The 20,372-nt window shown below is 37.4% G+C and overlaps 1 protein-coding gene across 5 annotated transcripts in view; it reads left to right on the top strand.

The window, feature by feature from the left end:
* Window positions 1-20,372, top strand: part of NDUFAF2 (NADH:ubiquinone oxidoreductase complex assembly factor 2) — a 77,074-nt gene that overhangs the window by 8,358 nt on the left and 48,344 nt on the right. The window contains exon 1 of one of the 5 annotated variants that reach the window (XM_075137221.1): window positions 9,509-9,608. The exons of the other annotated variants lie outside the window; for them this stretch is intronic. The gene's annotated coding sequence lies outside the window, so the exon portion shown is untranslated. Of the gene's footprint in view, window positions 1-9,508; window positions 9,609-20,372 lie in introns of those variants that run through there. 5 annotated transcript variants of the gene reach the window in all.

Below are 20,372 nucleotides of genomic sequence, written 5' to 3'. Positions count from 1 at the left end.
AAAAGTGGTGTGACTTACCACTGCATCATTCCATTGTAAGTTAGCATAGGTGAGCCTATTGTGGGTTCATGGTGGCAGGAGGAGGATAGCTGTCCCAGAAATAGAGTTTATGAAACTGTCAGCAGTCTTGCCCATATTTCATCCTTGGAACATGATCACTAGAGGTATGAGTGTTGCAGACACGGTCATTATATCAATCAGGATTGTCAGCATATCATCATACCTGCTTTATGGCTAAATTCTATCGCTTTTGGTTTTGTTATCCTGAAATACAAGGAGAATTCAACTTATTTTTCTGGTTCAGAAGGAGGAAAAAAAATTGGTCATTATTAGGTATAAGAACAAATCACCTACTCTGTATAAAGCTTTAGTGTTTGACATTGTACTGGCAAACTAAAAAACAGATTTAATATATAGAAGAGACTTGAAGTGTGTCTGTAGCTGGTACAGGAAACATTTTCTAATATGTCTGTATAATTAATTTCAGCTCATTATTTGTATGAATTTGGATTAACAAGATTATAAATACTATCCAAATGCCTTGTTAATTGTGATTGTCATATGAAAATTTTCGATGTCCACTTTTACTGGTACCTTATTTGGTATATCTTTTTAGAAATGGTTTATTACTGTAAAATAAGACTAAAAAGAAAATTAAAGCATTTAAATAAAAGTGGAGGGGCTACATTATTATTTTATTCATTTTTATTGAACAAAAGAGTGCAGTTGAGAAACTGTAGTAAAAGAGAGGTTGAATAAAAGGAGCTGAGGAAGGTTGGCATGCTACCCTGTGGGCCACTGTAACCTTTTCAGTTTCTCCTGAAGAACAGAGCAGGTGGTAAGGAATTAGGTTTGACTTCTGCTTTGTACAATAAGTTTTTTGTGTTCCTTATAGATCTTTAAAATACCAAATAAAGTTTCTGTCATAAGAGGCCTGGTAGTTTTAAGGTCAAATTTACAGAGATAAGAACTGCTTTGCTTTGAGGAGAGGGAAGAATCGGTTTCATGCTCTGCCTCTGGGTACAGGAGTTGCACAGAAAGGAGGAACATTTAAAAATGAGCGTGACAGGTTGAGGAATGGAAATGACGAAATAGGGAAGTAAGATCTTAGTTTCTAGGTGTCCTGGTTTCAGCTGGGATAGAGTTAAATTTCTTCCTAGTGCTGTGTTTTGGATTCAGTATGAGATGAATGTTGGTAACACACTGATGGTTTTTGTTGTTGCTAAGTGCCCTCCTAGTCAAGGACATTCAGCTTAAGGAAAAAAAAAAACAAACAAAACAAACAAAACAAGCGTTGGGAGGGAGCATAGCCAGGACAGCTAGCCCAGCTGGCCAACGGGGTATTCTATACCATGTGATGTCATGCTCAGTATATGAATCGTAGGCATGTTCCAGGAAGTAGCGATCGCTACTTGATTATCGGTCAGCGCGGGTGGTGAGCAATTGCATTGTGCATCACTCATTTTGTATATTCTATCATTATCGTTATTATTTTCCCTTTTCTGTTCTATTAAACTGTCTTTATCTCAACCCACGAGTTTTTCTCGCTCTTCTTCCGATTCTCTCCCTGTCCCACTGGAGGCAGGGGGAGTGAGCGAGCGGCTGTGTGGTATTTGGCTGCCTGCCAGGTTGAACCATGACACTGGGTATCCGTTATTTATGGCCATGTGCATATGAAACACAGGCTGTTATCATTTCACCCTTCTTAAAGTGAACGACTAATTTGACTAGCCTCTTCTGACTAGATGATCTGGAGGCACCATCAAGAGGAATTGCAGTCAGTATGAAATTTGCTTCTAGTCAGGAGGGCGAAAGAAAGGATGCATTCTGGTAGACTTCTGTAGGCGGTAGTCAGTGCAGTAGGAATTAAAATGTCACAAGCTTTGGAACTCATGAAGGATGTGGACTGATTGATGTCTTGTATCTGTAAGAGGGATATTGAACTCAGGGATGAGGAAAAGTTGGTCCACAGAACTACAACCAGAAAGGTAAAATGGAAAGATACATAGCACTATGCAGCAGGATGACCACTGCAATGCCTAAGGAGTACCCTGAAGATACTAGCCACAGCGGAGTTTAATCTGGCAGAACTAACGTCCTTGAAAGAGGGTCACATTCAGTCACTGATGTCAAGCGAGAAAGTGAAAATGGATGTCAGTGAGAGTGGCATCACCTCAGCCAAAAATTTTATTGATTCTTATAGTTAATATAGAGAATGGGGCAGCACAATTATCTAAGGGTCCATTGCTTGCATATCATCAGTATTTGTACAGGGGTGTTGTTTGGAAGTATATTGAAAGAAAATGCCTGTTTGGCAAATAGGTGCTTCTAGGAGCCTGTCTACATTGGCTTAAGTTTTATTTCAGTCTTGCAGCGGAAATTCTTATAACGCAAAATTTTCAAACACTGTACTTTTCTAAGCAACTTAGACTTCACACACCCTCGACAGTAGCTATATGTTCCCATCAGTCATTTATCTGCTTCGGTGTGAGAAGAAGGCAAAAAGGTCCAGGGCATAAATTGAGGCTTTTCTTCCAGTGCTATGGAGTAATTGTTTCTTTTCTACAAAGGAATCTTAAATTAAGATGATCTAATGAGGCAGCTTAGAATAGCAGAACACTACCAGTGTTTCCCAGCCTCACAATCCTGCCCACTCCTTTTTCAGCCTTATCCATGCGGAGTATTCATATTTTTTCTCGTTTTTGCTTAGTGTATAGCAGTGACTCATTAGTATGGTGAAGAATGCTCAAATTTGATAGTTCTAACAGGAAGATACTATGTAGTGAAGAAATTAAGATAAATTAATTGAGCTCAGTTGCTCCTTCATATTTTGCTGTGTGGAAAATTTTCCCACCCCCATTTGTCAGAAATATTATTTATCACGTTTTGCTGTCTGGATAAGGATGCATCACCCCAAAGGCTGATAGCAGCCAAGGTGAGGTTCTGCCTGAAGCAGGGGAGGAATTAATTCAGGAGCATTGTTCATGTTTGATTAATATAAAGGTTAATCATGCAGGTTGGTAATGAAATTTACTATTGCACTTTTAAACTTAAGTAAGCTGAATTGTTGGTATTGTTTCTCTGAATGTATAGAGCATAAGAGAGGAACTGAACATCTTTTTAATTCAGCATCATCACTAAAATAAATTGGCGTTCAGAGGAGACTTCCTTTTGTAGCCTGCTGGCTGCTTCTGCAGACTGGGTGATTAGGAATTGAGCGGGGGGGAAATAAAATTCCCAGTCATGCAGAGCAGCAAAATCTGTGGCTTCCAGTAGATTGTAGGCAGTATCTCAAGTACATGCATCCTGCAACAGGATATTAAAGGAACACTTGTTTTGCTCCCATGACCAAACTGATCACAAAAGATTAAATTTTTTTTTTTAAGAAATGGCAAGAAATTTCGAAGGCACAGCTTACAGTAGCAGTGTGTGTGGAAAAAACATGGGCAATATGAAAAGACCATGCAATTTAAAAGAACTTCAAGGACAGTTGTTTAAGATAAGCCACATTTTTGGTAGTTCTTGTGAGGATGTTATGCTATGGTTCTGTTTGCTTGGTCCGTGGTTCACTACTCCACTTTAGGTCGTCTTGCATCCGGTATTGTCTCGGTGGTCCTGTGCCCTTACTCAAGGTGGTCCTTGCTACTACTTTTTCAGACCAGCATGGGGCCAGGGCACAGTGAGTTCAGTGTTAGCTTAATTTGTTTGCATCTAGCAGATTTTTTGTTTCCCTATCAACAAGCATTCATTCTGTGTTGAAAGAAATGAAAAAAAAGATAAGTTTAGTGACGAAGAGCTTATGCTATACAAGAGCTATGAAAGGTTCAGGTCGAACACAAGAGAAGCCTCAGAGCTGGTTATTACCAGGAAATTCTACAAAGACTGTTTCAAAATTATGGCTGAAGAAAGTGTTACAGTTGTCTGTTTAGCCATCAGATCTTGCCTACTTGCACAGGAGAAATGGTAACTTTTTCTAATATACTAACTAGAAATTGAAATATTGGATTCTGGTTGGTATAGTCATCACAGTATTGAAACAACTAAATATTATTTTAAACTTCAGATGAACTGATCTTCTAGAATCTTTAAAAAAGTTTGTCCTGATGTAAAAAACCTCTAATTGTGGGACTATGAATGTTTCAGTTAGTGATATGCCTTTCCTAAGTGTATGTAATATATCTTTTTCTATTTTCAGTCAGTCAAGAAACGTTGGTTAATAAATGATGACTTGATTATGGTCAGACCCATCTGTTATGTTTTCTCTTTTACTACATCAGATTTTTAAAAAACAGGCTTTGAGTGTTTTTCCCTAAGAAAGGAGAAGAAACTGATTCTGTTGAAGTCAATGACAGAACGTCTGTTGTTTTCCAGAATTTCACCTCTTTTTGCCATTCTTGCAAAATACCTATTGAGAGAATTCTGTATATAAATGCCTATTTAATTCATGTGGCATGTGTTGACATTTAAACTGATTTAAAAACACAAACTGCAAATAGTTGATCTAAGCAATATGCTAGATACACCGGACTCTAAAATTGCCAAAAACTAAGCTGTTCATGGTTCCATTTTGTGTGAAACAAATTGGCTGTAGTAAAATTTACAGCCAGGTTTATTTCCATGATAAAGTAAACATATGATCTGAGAGTTAGTAGAAGCTAATATTTCTGTCAAAAAAAGGCAGAGCAGTCCTTTTCCTTTGCCTGGCTGCTCATGTCTGCCTTCTAACATTGGCCTCTCCCTCTTTCTCATTACAAGTGTTTGTGCAGCCTTGTGCTAGGTCTGTCATCTCTCTAACCTGGTGCGCTTCCTTTTTTCAGTAAAAGTAGTTACCTGGTCTGGTTCATGGCACAAGCTGTGCAAGTGCAACAGTGTAAGGGAGCAAAAAGTCCCTGGGGATGAGAACAAGGCAGGTCTGCTGCTTTCAGTGGCTTTTCTAGCTTGAAATGCTAATTGAACTGCTAATCCAGGTGCATTGTGGAGTAATTCTAAACAATGAAGGGCTGCACTGTTCATTTTTACCTATCTGTAAATAGCCAGTGGACATTTGCAAAGTACTGGTATTGTTTTTCTTAGCTTGTGTTTGTAGTAGCATTGAGAACTTTGCCACTGTTATCTTATGATACAAAGCAAAATTCTGAATTAAACCTAGTATAATTATAAAATAACTGAAAGAGTAGTTTTAGAAGTAAGTTGTGGTTATTCTCTTATCTGAAATCAGGACTTTTAATACTTTTAATATGGATTACTATCTCATGATCCAAAAAAGACTCTGCATTGAGTTTCATCACATGGTTGCATAGCTATAGATATTGTTAATTTACCATGAGAGTCACCTTATCGCAACCAATGTAATTCTGGGGGAGGGATGGAGAAGGACTAAACCACGCAACGGAAGATGGAGATATCTAAGATACTATTGTGTTGGATGTCCACATCTAAAGAATAATCTAAGTTTCACCCTGGAGGCGTGCTGCTATGAAAATCTTGCTGCGGTGGATCATGGGCTTTGCCATGAAGAATAGTAGGAAGACACAGCTGCACTTTCCTGAATTTCCCACCTTGCCACCCTCTCAGATGAGGAAAAGAATGAATCAGACGGTAGGTGAAGATGGAAACTGATCGTCAAGGATTTGTTAGTTATTCCTTGGTAGAATTTATGAATCTCTTCTGATGGAAAAACTGTTATGTTGAATGATTTTTTTTGGCTCAAAACTTTTCTGAAATCCTCTGCAGCTTGAAAAAGTTGAATTGAATTGTCCTTGCTTGGAATAGCAAGAAGTTTATATATTAATTGATTGTTTCAGACTGCTTACCAACATCCACATACTTTTACTTACCATGCAAGTTGAATACATTCAGTAACCTGGCTTGGGGCAAATTTTTACAGTTTTGTCACTACTCTTAAAAGGGGGTGTAATAGAAATGCTGGTGCAATCCAGACAAGGGTCTTCGTCTTGATTACCAGAGGTGGTGATTAAAGTACATCAACTTGCAGCCTCTGACCTTTTTTGAGCTGAAAGGGATTGTGTTCTCTTCATCAAGTGTTCTTGGATCCCTGTAGATGTATTACGCTGGGTGCAGAGTTCACGAAGGAAGTCTTTCTGTAGTAGGAAGGCATGGCATACTGTGAAGTAGGAGTACAACTAACTAAATGTAAATGGAGAATTAAGTGGAAATAAATTGTGTGAGCTAGAAGAAACTGATAATCTGTGATAGTTGCACAGTGGAAGCCAAAGGCAAATTTGATGTGATGCTTTGTTCTATTCAGATATGTAAAGTGCAAATGCAGGCCCTCTTTATAGATGCGTAAGGGAAGGAAATAAATTTCACCTACTTTTCTTTAAAAATGTTTTTGTTTCTTTTTCCTCTGTTGGCAGGCATGTCCTGAGACCAGGTATGGCTTCAGTGGCTGGATTCCTGGCTGGCTAGGCCATGTATTAAACAGTCTAGACAAAATATTGTTAGGCATTACTTAAGGCTAAAACTACAGCTACCAGGTCGTATATTCTGCATATTGATCAGGTGTGTATTTATATAGGCTGCTAAGTGGATTATAGGCATCTTTACTCTTACACTGACATTGCCTAGTGTAATGCAATAGAAGTGGTGATTCCTGGTCATTGTTTCTGGCAGCCGCCTTTGCTGTATCTTTCTCCCTTCGAGTGTTTTAAAAGAAAGCTAGGAAATCTCAAATATTTAATTTCCTCCTTACTGCAGTTTCATTATCTTTGGAGGCTTGTTTTCTTTCTCCTATATTCTACCAAACAAATCTTAAAAAGAAATGCCTCTTTCTGAAACTGGAATAATTAGGAGAAAAATGAATTCCAGTTGCTGCGTTGTGAAATGTATTTGTTTATATACAGTTACATAGTTATTTCAAATTAGTGACTTTATAGGAGGAAGACACCCTGCTGTAAAACTACTTCGGAATTTGCTGTAGTTATGGGCAAAGAGCAAGAGCCATCTCTATAGTTTTATGTTATCTTCCTGGCTATTGCAGCACTATTTCTCTCATCCATGTAGTTTAAATTTATTTTCAGATATTGCTCTTTTCATTTGTAAGTGTATTACGCTTATGAGCCACAAACCATAGTCTTGCATCTCTGAGTACGGGCTTGGTCATTTAGACAGAAGGATAGCCTTTATCCAAAGTGTTTAAAGTAGATGCATAAGAAAAGGTACTCTAGATAAATATGGATAGTAATGGTCATCCTCATTAGCAAAAAATGTAACCCACCTGCAGCCTGACTAACTGAAGTTTTTGTTTTATACTTCATGGCAAAATAGAAGGTAAAGGAAAACTTTGGAATTAGGTTGTGGATATTCATGGAGGTCTCCTGTCTAGCCAAGGAGGCAGAAAATAAATTTAGATTGATTGATACAGACCCATTTGTGATAGGAGTCAACCTGTCTCAGGTGACAGGAAGACAGAGGAGAAGGGGACAGTTTGCAGAGGAGCTTGAAAACGAAGGAGCTTATAGCCAAAGTGAAAAGTAGAGATCATGTGGAGGGTCTAAAGACAGAATGGAAGTGCTCACAATTTCTGACTAGAAAAGCCATCTTGTAGCAGTATTATAAATTCATGAGTAGGGTAGGGTACATATGCCAAGTCAAGAGAAAATGATGTTGTAGTAATTGAGCCTGGATGACAGATTTAGCAGTGTGGAAAATCAGGGAAATTTTACTGAAAAAATCTTATGCAAAAAGAACCTATACATTTGAGAGATATCCTGAGTATAGGGACAAGAGAGCTCCAATTCTAAAACAATACCAGAAAAAAAGGAGCAGAGTGATGGCATTCTTCATCATGATTGTGGGGAAAGAAAGGAGAATAAGATCTGGTTTAGACATGCTGATTTTAATGTAAAGGTCAGGCATTATTTGGAGGTGTTGGAGAGATAGAGATCTTAAGGCAGGAGGAGGCAAGTCTTGATATTCTTAGAAGAGAAGAATTTGTTTTTGTATATGAGATGGGTGAACCCTGGTAGTAAACTCAAAACAGCTATGGAGGGTGCTTAGCAGTAATTTGTGTCAGAAACAAGCAGTGAGAGATTGACATTATGCTATGACATTCTGTACTACAAAATATTTGTCTGAAGGGTGTTTGTGTTGCAAAGATTGCAGTGTCTCCAGAGATGAAATACAGAAAGAGAAGAGGGGATCAAGGACAGCCAGTGCCATGAGGCAGTAGCCTTGTACGTATTACAAGATAATTATTGGTTACATATTTCTGAGAGCAGCTGTTAGAACAATTGGTGCAAATCCTGTAGTGCACTGGAGCTTTCTAGCACATCTTGCTGTTCATAATGCTGACACACCGGAAAAGGCTGGAAGCCAGTAAGTAGCATGAGAAAGAAAATGTAACTATAGCAAGAAAGGTTATGGTGGTGGTTTTTTGCAAGCAGTATTGTTGACAGACTATATAGAGGAACGTCGTGGTTTAATTCTGGCTGGCAACTAAGACCCACACAGCTGCTCGCTCACTCCCCCCTGGTGGGATGGGGGGGAGAATTGGAAGAGTAAAAGTGAGAAAACTCGTGGGGTGAGATAAAGACAGTTTAATAGGTAAAGCAAAAGCTGTGTGCGCAAGCAAAGCAAAATAAGGAATTCATTCACTGCTTCCCATCGGCAGGCAGGCGTTCAGCCACAACTGGTGGGGTGATGTGAGAAGCACAAAGGGACTTGACCCTGTGTAAGCACTGCTCAGCAATAGCAAAAACATCCCTGTATTACCAACACTGTTTTCAGCACAAATCCAAAACATAGCCTCATACAAGCTACCATGGAAAAAAATTAACTATCCCAGTCAAAACCAGTACAAGGAAGTATCATGAAAGATCAAACAGGTATACATTGGAGATAAGGTGAGAGGAAACAAAGACTCAGATCAAATCAGAGATTTTCCTTTGTAATGAATATAGTTAGAAAGAAATGGATTTAGAGTGACTGAAAAGGTAAAAAAGGCACTCTTCTGTGGGAGCTTAAATGTTGAATCGTAATTAGTATTTAGGGTTTAATCCATTTATAACTGCTGTTTGAAGCAATAAAACAATTCAGAAGAGGGGAAGAGAATAGAAAGGCATAGGCGTTTGAGATTTAGGAGATTCTTACCCGAAAAGTTTTTTGGTTTTTTTTTTCTCCACCAAATATGGAATGTATATTTTTTCTCACATTAATGCACTGTGCATTAATGCCTATTGTTTCTTCAACATCTAGTTTGAAGTATTGCATAAACGTATAATGTGATATAATAATGTCTCTGCAGCATTCAGTTAATTGTTTTTGGGATGGTGCACCTGCTTCTTAGAAGTGAGTAGCTTTCAGCTTAATTTAAATTATATTTTAAGTATTGGTCCAGTTAACAAAAAATGATAAATTCCATCTGTTCAATTGTCATGTAGAAGAATGTTTTATCTCTGAAGCACATTATCATATCTAAAATTGACAGCATAATCTGTTGATTTTTTTATTTTGTCCCACTTCTCCAGGTGTCTTTTGGTACAGTTTTGATTAAAAAGAAGTAATTCTGTACTTAAAATCAACCTGTCTCAAATGATGAGATTTATTTCTGTCACTTTCATGGCGCTGCAGTGGCCAGGCAAGTTATGGTATGTATGTAGTATTTACTACATTTTCCACTTACTTCCCCCTCACACCTTAAAGCTGTGAAGAGTATGGCAACCACTAGGCTTAATTTTCATAATAATTCACAAGTAGCAATAACATTTTGCCTCTTTTTGAATACCCTGCTCATCTGTAGCTGGCATACCACTGAATTAGCTGCATGCACTCCTTTTTCTCAGGGTAGCTTCCCAAGGCATGTTCTGTGGCTTCCCTTCGGTTCTGCTGAAGGAGCTCACAGATAATGAAGCCGATATTTCTGTGAATTTAGAAAATCTTGCATTCTCAGATTGAAGTTTGTAATTTACTGAATATTGCTTTATTGTGAGCCTTTTGAAAAGAGGTTCAAATTTATTTCTGAAGAGTTATTGGCAGACTGGATCTTTTACCTTACGTTGCTGTAGTTAAAGTTCACGCAGTAGGTTAAATTATAATATCACTATTTAATATTTTTAAAGTGCTAGCACTTTAAAATGATGATGTTACCTTGAAATCTTATGTAATGGAAGACCTCATAACTGCTAGGTGAAATTGAAACTGTTTATAGGAGGTAATTGCTAGGCAAGAGTTGATAGTCTGCATGAATAAGATGGCAAGCACTTGGACTGACACTGGCATAATGGCGTTCTGATGCATTTTGTGAAGGAGTGGAGATACAGAGATTCTGAAGTGTTTCTGTAACATATTGAGCCGTTTCAGCTGTTTTCTCTGAAATTCTGTGAGATGAGGTTCAAGAATGCATTAACTCTGTTTTCGAGCCTGTGACGAGTTATGTAGCTGTAGTCCAACTAGATGAATTAAACTGGCGGAAAAAGAGGGTACTAAGATGAAGAATGAGCTGAGTAAAAAACGGTGACGTTGCTGCTTAGTAAAAGATACAGCATAAGAAGGCTGGCCAAAATATAAAGAGGAACCTGCAGTTGGCTCGAAAGAAAAGATTCTATTGAGTGCATCTGAAGATTGGCATAAGTGTGGATGAGTAATAAATTGCTGAAGATGAATGAGAACTAAAGCATAGTAATTCTCCGTAAAGAAAAAGAACCTGCAACTTCTTATAAAATGGGAGAGAGAATGCAAAATATATTTAAAATACACAATAGAAACTGCACATGAGAATATTGGGATTAGTTTTTTTTAAGTATGAGAAACATTAAAGACCTAACAAATAGTATGTCTGCATCTGACAAGCAACAATATAATGGATTAAAAGGAAAGTAATCGGTAGTTTTCTCTGTATCAATACTGATAAGTATTTAGATAATATACCTAAAAGATGTTTAATAGGTGCTGAAGAAAATAGAATGGAGAAAAAACTATTAGAAGGCACCCTGTCCGATGGATGTATGGGTTATGATGTTGAATTAGTCTGACATTTCAGTTATGACTCTGTATCATACGTGGGACAGCCTGATGTGAAATGTTTGTATAACTACCCTTTCCATGGCCAGCTTCCAAAAAAGAAAGTGGATCTCCCATCCTTCCCTCCTTAATCAAGGCTTTTCCCAACATCTGTAAAGCCTTGGATGGAAGAATCCTGTTTTCTGTTTCAGTGCTCTCCTTTTTATACTTTTTCATCAGGGCAGTACTCTGAGCCTGCTCTTCGTGATACAGATTGCAAGAGCAATTCGATTTAGAGAGCCTTTAACATTTCTGTGTGCATTGTTGACTGCCAAATTCTATGTTTGGCTCCAGGGAGGGAAGTTTGTGTAGAGGAAATGCACTGTCATTTGAAGCAACTGTGAAATAGTTTTGTGGTGGTGGTGGCTTGTTGGGGTTTTTTTCTCCATTAAGAGAAAATAGGAGAATAACAGAAAGGTGTTTGGGCTAATCTTTATAGTAGCAAGTGAAAGACAGACACATTTATGAAACAACCATTGAAACTTGTGCTACTTTAGGAGGGACTAGGAGTGCAGTTGTGAATATTAATGAGCACAGAAGGCTAGGATTTGGTGGCAGATACCTAAAAATTAAGTTTAGTGCTTGACTTCTTCCTGTTGCATCAAAGCTGCGCAGAACTCTCATGTTGTGCACACAGCCTATTTAGGACTTTTTGTAGTGATTGTAAATCTTATTGTTGATCATCTCATTGATGGAAAATATCTGAAAATGAGAAAAAGGACAATATGTGCCTGATCATGCATTAACTAGCATGGCCTCACTCCAGATGAGGCTTTCGAGGCTATCATAAACAATTATATTGCATATCACTGAGCAATGTGATTATTTATATTGTTTTGCGAAGGCTGCAACAGTTCTGGAACGCAAGTTTTTCCAGGAACTTGCACACAATTTAATATTATACTGAGAACTATTTTTTAGGGACTGGAGATTGACCATGTTTTCTTTTAAAAGATAAACCTTGTGTATATTGGGGCCATGCAATGTTATGATAGATGACATTATCCAAGCAATGCTTGTAGAATTCTAGAAATGTTTTAGTGTTTTCCTGAGGGATAAAATAACCATTTCCATTCGCTTTTTAATTTCACTAGGTCTTTTCTTGGTGAATATGACAGTTTTTCTCTATAGATCCAGCAGCTGATGGAAGCACTCCGCTTCTGTTTCCTCCTTCCCTATGGGCAACAGAAAAGGAGAGGCCATTGAAAGAAATAAAAGCAGAAGGGAAATGAAAACGCAAGCACATGGAACCAAGCTGTCTCCAAAAGGACATATAGTTTTCAAGTTAGAATCATAGAATCATTTAGGTTGGAAAAGACCTTTAAGATCATCAAGTCCAACTGTTAACCTAGCACTGCCAAGTCCACCATTAAACCATGTCCCTAAGCACCACATCTACACTTCTTTTAAATACCTCCAGGGTTGGTGACTCAGCCACTTCCCTGGCCAGTCTGTTCCAATGTATGACAATCCGTTCAGTGAAGAAGTTGTAATGTTTCTTTTCTCCATTCTTGCTAATGTCCAAATGCTTTTCCGCGAGCTCTTCCTGAGCGCATTCAAGTACAAGGATATCCGACAGGACAACTTGCTGCTGTTGCAGTGTTAAATTTTTCTCTGTGTATCATTCCTGTGTTTCCGTGTTAACGTGCCATAAACGATGGAGACCATGTAGAAAATTCGAAAGTTAATGTTCCCAGAGAGGGCGTATCTTTTATGCTATATGGTGAATTAACTGTCAGTCCTGCAAGTAATGTAGTTTTAACTGCTGTATGTTTTCTATTTTGAAAAATATTTATTATTTGCATTACAAGGCTTGGTTAAACTTCATGTCAATTTTTAAGAAGACTTTTTTAGAGTTTCGTAAGTGGAACGATTACCGTGCTTAGAGATTGCCATGTTACAAAATACCTTTGATGAGAAAATAATTGGCAGTTACAAAAACAAAGAGTGAAATCAAGCCCTTTTGTTTATTTTTATTATTTACTTCACTTTTGGCTTTGCCCGCTTCTAATACTGTCAATGATTATGCTGTATTTTGAAACAAAAATCAGCTTCACAAGGTGGTAGTGCTACCAACCTTTCTAAGCAAAACCTTGTTAGGTGTCTTGCCATTTAGAGACTTTTCCAGTTGCCTTTGGAAGAAGGTGAGAAAAAGGAAATCTTCATGAACTTATGCGCATGTGTGTGTGGGAGGTGTTACTAAATTAAAAGCAAAGCTAAATGAACTGTTTAATATTACTGGCTATTGAGTAGAAAAGCCAAGGAAAATATTGTGGTGATGTTTTAGCTGCCTTGTTAAAAGGGATGAGCAAGGCAAGGTTTGTAGATAGAAGGCAGTATTTTTATTACAACAACCAATTATATTTCCAGAAAAATAAACAGACTGACTTTTGAGCCCAGAAACATCTTCAGTTCTGAGTCGGAAGTTGAGTATTTCAATCATAAATACGTGAGTTTGGGGGCATCTGGAAGGAGGCCAATACAATCTGCAGGTGGTGTACCTCAATGCCATAAAAATCACAATTTTTGTTTATTTGTAATACTTGTGACACCTTGCCGAAATGTAAGTGTAGTGTCATCCTAGGCTTATCTGACTTGTTACATTACTACGTGATGCATTTTTTTATATCCACAGATGACTGAATTCCCCTACTAATACATCTTTTTAAATAACATAAAATTCTGAAACTGTTTCGCTCAGGAGTAGAGCTCTTTTCAAGTGTGTAAGTTTGCTGTTCTTGTTAAACATACATGTGTAATTGATATGTAACGACTTTCAAGGTTATATTGGAAGGAAAAAAGAAATCACACTTATTTAGTAGCTGTAACTATAACTATGGTGCCAGAAGATAGCACTGAAGAAATATGTAGCATATCTTAGATTTTGTGGGATCGCATTTGTTGGATTTGTACTACAGTGAGTTTTCTTTTGTGCAGCTCTGTGTTTCTTATTAACACTGTTTCAATTTTCATTTTCTTGCATAAGTTTTAAAGTATTTTGGTGTTTTCAGTTTTGGTAGGAAGCCTGGAAGTTGGCATGTCAGAGTCCATACAGAAATTGGAAAATTCTGCACTTTCATGTGTTAGATGGCAGTTTAATCAGCTCCCTTTTGGAAGTCCTTGAAGAATTTAATAAAGCATCATGGCCTAGAACTTGAAAGATACGGCTAAAATGGAAGTAATTACTTTAGAGAAATAGAGGTGACATTTTGAAATAATGTGAGACAAAGCTAAACCCTAAAACTGAACAGGAACAAGTGCCCAATGATGGTGCATTAATACGGTTAGGATGGATTCTTGGTGCCCGTCCTTCACATACATTACAGTGCGCTCTCTCAGTAGTACTCTGGATATTTTGAGAAATAGAACCAGATTTTCTTGTTATGCCTCCCTTCCTTTATGGCAGACTCCACAGATAAAGGTAACCAAATAATGCAATATTCAAGAAGCTGTTACAATGAAAGCTATTATAATACATTCGGCTATTATAATACAACCTTGCCATCCACCCTAGCAGAATCTATAGCTATACTCAGGTGCTAAAACTTGTGGCTGGAAACCCTGTGTGTGTTACAGAACATCTGCTTTACTATATAAAATTACTGGTATTAGAGAAGAGATTGATGCGTGCTTTTGTTTTGCTGTTAAAGCTAATAAATATATGACCATGTGAAACGGAAATAGAGTCCCGGCGTTATTTGATCTGGGATGTTGTGACTCAATGAAGCAAAACCAGAGATCTGTTGAAGTAATGTTTTGAGCAAAGTTGAAGGTTTTTTGGTCATGCTGAGTGGCAAATTTGCATTCTAATAATAGCAAGTTTATAAGGGTCAGCTTAATAAGCATGGTTTAAAAGGGAGCCCAGTAGTTTTCTATGAGTGATTTGCCTCTCTGACCTGCTTATTTGCCGGAGAATAAGATTTCACCTAACTAGTGTAAGTCCCCTCCGCATCTGCATGCCAGCATTTTTTCTTTGGGTCTTTTTTTGAGACAAACCTGATTTTCTACATAGACTAGTTCTCTCGTATGGTTTTTGTTGGGTTTGTTTTTTTTTTTAATAAGTAAGTGTGCAGGTTTTCACTGGGATAGAGTTAATTTTCTTCATAGTAGCTAGTATGGGACTATGTTTTGGATTTGTGCTGAAAACACAGTCATACCTAAGGTTAAGAAACCAGTCAGAGAAATTGTATAGATCAGTTAGTTTTGAGAGTTTGAAAATATGATCAACTCTCCGGTCATTCCAGTTCACGCAAAAGAGAATGCAGTGCAGGTAACCAAGAGGGGGTGGGGGGCTTGGCCAAAGAAATGCTGTAGTGACATACTAAGAGTGATAAAACCTCAGTACATTGGAAGTCTTCTGTCTGGGAATTATTCTGCGTTTTTAGATTTCTTTCCTCATTTTGAGAATTAACTGAAGGTTGGTATCTAAAAGAAGATGCCCCATTTGAATTCTTCTGTGAACTGAAAGGTGGTCTTGTGTTTTGGAATATGGTATTTGTATTGAAACATCCAAAAGAGAATCATTCTTTTCAGTGTTAGTAAAGTACATTCAGTAAGCTCCCCACTGACCCCACCACACTTATTTGTCCCTGGAGAGGAGCAAACAAATAGAAAACCAGCCACTTCTTAACTATGTGAATAGATAAATTGTCTTTATCAGTGAATTTTTCTTTGTGAATGGTATTTTTGTATATGGAAAGAACGTGAGAAGAATACGTAATAAACAGACCATTTAGTTTGCTTACAAATAGGAAAAGTAGTATTATTTTACATATTTCATGTTAGTGTCTACAGAAGAGAGAAACAAATATTCTTCTAAAGCAAAATACTTGAGCTGCTATAATACACTTGATAGGCTGCGTGTGCTTTCTAAGCTACTGTAAGAAACAGTAATTGAATCAGAAATTGTATTTTGCTTTACTGTATTCAGAGAACAGCAAACTGTTCAAAACTGTACTAAGTTTCAATGTCAGACATTTGCATATATATTTTCTTTTTTCCGTCAACATTTAATATAAGTCAAGATTTAGAAGCAACAAACTGTCTCTTTGTGTGAACTGAACTTGCTCTCCTTGAATATTGCACCATTTTGACACTATAGGAAATTCTGTACATTTTATTGCAGCTAATTTCTGGGGTTTTATCACTTCAAAATACTGTAAAATGAATAGCGGGTTCAAATAACTGATTTGAGAGCATTTAGAATACATCGAAGGCCTTCCTATTTTATTCTGCTACTAAAAAGGATACAAAATGTAATTTAATTTTTTATGTAAAAGAGAAAAACCAGGTCATTTTTCATGGATTATTACTTAACCCTTTCAATGTTAGAGAGGGATAATGAGGGGGAAAATGACTTGTCTCAAGCTGGTAGGCACTGTATCTGGGCTAGCTCTATTTTAGTGCAGCTCAAATTCTAACAGGAGAAAATTGCAGAAATTTACAATTCAAAGTGTGTTTCATCAGGGAGAAATCCACAGATTGTTTTGACACTCAGTTAGAAATTCAGCATGAAGATGGACGTCTCATGAAATTTGCAGCTGCTGATTGAATTTATATTTCCATAAAGGCCATCAACAGTAGCAGCCTGCAGGGGAAGTGGGGGAAAATGACAAAAATTGTGAGGCTAGCATTTTTTCCTCAGCCTTATAATAGCAAATTACTTGTAGTAAGATCCTACACTGACCAGGATTAAAGAAAAATACAGGCAGCTGGAAGGGAATGATTTCTCAGTTTAATTGATTTGAACTAAAAATGTCTGAATTTGATATTTAAATGTATGTTTAGTCATCTGTACAGTATGTAAAATGCAACTGCAAATCAAGTGTCCTTAAACTGAAAAATAAGACTCTTACTGGTAATTACAGAAGATTTATCATATGGGTAATTTGATTTCATAATAAATTCCCAGGATAGAAAATGAATGATATCAAAATATGCAAAAGTAGGTCGTCTTTATTAGGGGTGAAAATCTTCTCTCATCTCTGGCGGTGCTCTCTCTCGTTGATTCACACACACAGATAGGAGAGGATGTGTAAGATATGCATTTGTTTTTCTGAGTAACAACTCTCATTACGTTGATCATTTAAAAAGCAAACATGCATTCACAAAAACAAGTCCATGTTGTCAAAACAATTAGTAAGAAATGTCATTGAGACAAATAGTATAACCAAATTTAACAAATTTATCTTTCGTTTAGAAGGTTTTGTATATTATTGTATGTTTATGTTTTCATGGAAGGAATGGGGTGGGGGGGAAGCTTAAATATTTTTGAAGTTTCTTGTATTTTGAAGTATCTTGTTTTTTGATAGAAGCAGAATCATTATTGTAATCTCTGAGAGTTTTTAACTCCCTTAACACCTTTGTTTCAAAATACCTGTGCATCTTAAGACCATGGGAAGGTTTAATGTGTAGGTGTTTCCTTTCCTCTTGGTGTTGAGAGATTTATGCATGCACCTCCCAATGCATAGCAAGGCAGCTATACTCACCAAGTTGTATTTAGAAGCGTCTTCCTCATAGTTAGTAGTCTGCCTCTGTGCCATCCTATGCTGCAGTTCCATCATGTCTTGCAAGCTAAGAGGGTCCACAAAAATAAATTTTGAGGTCAGTAGACACCTAAATGTTCCAGAAACTGTTAAGGGATTCTCTGTAGCTGGACAGCGCAGAGTTGTGCTTTAGTATGGTGAGACACAAATCATGTAGTCTTGATATCAGTAAGGTTTCTTAGTATATGGAGACATTTAAGAATGAAAGAGCTTGTGTGATACCTTAATATAAAAACACGGGGATCACATATCAGATGCTCAAACCATAAAGAAATGAGTCAGAATTCTAACGAGATTAATTGAATAACTTCAATTGAGAATCTCTATAAATGTCATTATTTCTGAGAGTTTACATTTTAGAGATTGAATTGGTAAAGTGTAGTAGAGTAACTATCTTTAATTTTACTTCTAAAATTTACTTCTAAAATTAAAATACACTTTAGGAACCTACAAGTCTTTGACATACCTGGAAATGAAATTATTTGATTGTAGAGTTCGTAAGTATCACAAGCTTGTTCTTTCAGTGGTCATAAACTCCGTGTATCAGACACTCGCATTATGGTTATTAGAAGCTATGGAAGTCTGAAGATTGCAGTCCAAAGGCAGTCTTTCTTTTCTTTCACTGGCATCAGCATAAATGCTTTCACATAGAAACCTTTATATGTACTTACTGGCTACAATAGTTGCACATGGTGCTTTAGCTTCTAGTAACAGCAACATACTCTAAAATCAATGGGCACACAACTGGGTATTTAAATACTTGATGATTAGGTACTTACATACTGTGAAAGCACATAGACCTCAGTATTTGATGTTTAGGCTTAAATTTGCTTAGTTAAGCTGGAACTGTGGAAGTAGAAAGTAGTAAAAACTGTTAAGTGGGGACTGCATGTTGCTTTTTGCATGCGCGTTTGTTTTTCTAACTTGCAAAGTCACCACAGAAACTCTTGAGATTTGAGCAGAAAAATAAATTAATGAGTTGACTCAGGTGTAAAAAGCTTTGACTTTCAGGTAGTCCTTGGTCCCTGCTGTTCCAATTTATCCTTTTCCTGCTCAAAGTAGCAGGAAAGCAGATCAGACATTGCTGCAGCACCTTGGCTATGTGAAGTTTTTTTTCTTCTTCACCACCTACACCACTCTGAGCTCACGAAAACCAGCTAAAATATATGTTTTTTTTTTCCCGAGAATCAGTGTTATTGGAAAATACTGTAACTAATGTTTAATACACGGGTCAGCTTAAAGAAACAAACTTTTGAAGCAGAGGCTTAAAAGTAACCTAACAATGTAAAGTAAGAGTTAAATCAAGCAAAAATTTTCAGCTGTTGAAGGAGATGATTCCGCTTTGCTAATATTAATCCACTAAATTGTTGTACTTTCTGGTAAGTATTGTTTCATTTCATTTTTTAAATGTACCAATTACCTTTGAAATACTTGTTTTTCTCAGAACTCTAACCAAGTAAAGATTTTTTTTTTTATTCCTATATATAATGAAATATGACATTTTGCAAACTTTAAATATTAAAAGCTATGGAAGTATGTACTAGCTTGAACAACAACAATAATTAAGCTCCTATAAGCATTAGTATAGCATTCTTTTAATTCTTTTGGAAGGTGTATTACTAATTATGTTTGCAGTCTATTTCCTATTTTTTACTTCAATATCTTTTTAATAAATATGGAATAATATATGTAACATATGTATATAATAAAGATATGTGAAAAAGCATACCAGAAATTTATTGTAAATATAAGCAAACTTGAAAGTAAATCAAAATACAATGACTGATGAAAAAAATCTGATTACACTCTGTCGTGGTTTAACCCCAGCCAGCAAAAATAAACGCCACGCAGCCCCTCGATCACCCCCCCCCGCCAGTGGGATGGGGGAGAGAATTGGGAGGGCACAAGTAGGAAAGCTCCCGGGTTGAGATAAAAACAGTTTAATAATTGAAATAAAACTAAGTAGAACAGTAATAATAACAGTGAGAACAACAACAATAACAGAATACACAAAGCAGGCAATGCACAACACAACCGCTCACCGACCGCGTGTCACGAACGGGGGGCGAGCCCCCCCACACACCTGGTTTTTATACTGAGCATGATGTCCCATGGTATAGAATACCCCATTGGCCGGCTGGGTCCACCACCCCGGCTGTGCTCCCCCCTCCCGGTGCAAGCATCACCCAGCAACAGCCAAAGCATCAATGGGCCATCAATGCTCCTTTCACACCGAACCCAAAACACAGCACACCCCCCAGGCTACTGGGAAGAAAGTTAACCCTGTCCCAGCTGGAACCAGGACAATATCCACCCCTTATTCTATACCATCTACATCATGCCCAGGTCTCACATTTTCCCATACATTCCAATTAGTTACCGCTACTTTTCCCTGCCTTTTGATGTATACACACACAGAGATATCATTCCCTTAGTCCATGGGCCATCCCTCTAAAACGTCCGTTGAGTTCATGTAGTCCATGACTTCGGGTTCCACCTGTCATAACGGTCTTGCAGGGCAGGAGAGATGGTGTGTGGTGTCGGGCTCTTGCATGCGGAGGCCAGTTCTGGGCGCTCGTCTGCTTCTATCATTGTTGCACCTTGCTCAGTTTCATCGGCGTTCATCCTAAATTAATCTGGGTGATTCTTACTGTAATACTGTTAATATGGCATATGGTAACCATAGAAGTGATGACATACAGTACTATGTAATAACTAACATCGTACAATTCAGTTCATTGGCTATTTTCACCCAAAATTAAATCCCCCTGAGGTACACACCGGACTTCCCCATCCTTTCTCATCACC

The sequence above is a fragment of the Calonectris borealis genome, chromosome Z, assembly GCF_964195595.1.
Source record: "Calonectris borealis chromosome Z, bCalBor7.hap1.2, whole genome shotgun sequence".
In the NCBI taxonomy this organism is placed as follows: Eukaryota; Metazoa; Chordata; class Aves; order Procellariiformes; family Procellariidae; genus Calonectris; species Calonectris borealis.
This window is presented reverse-complemented; position numbering and strand designations above follow the sequence as displayed.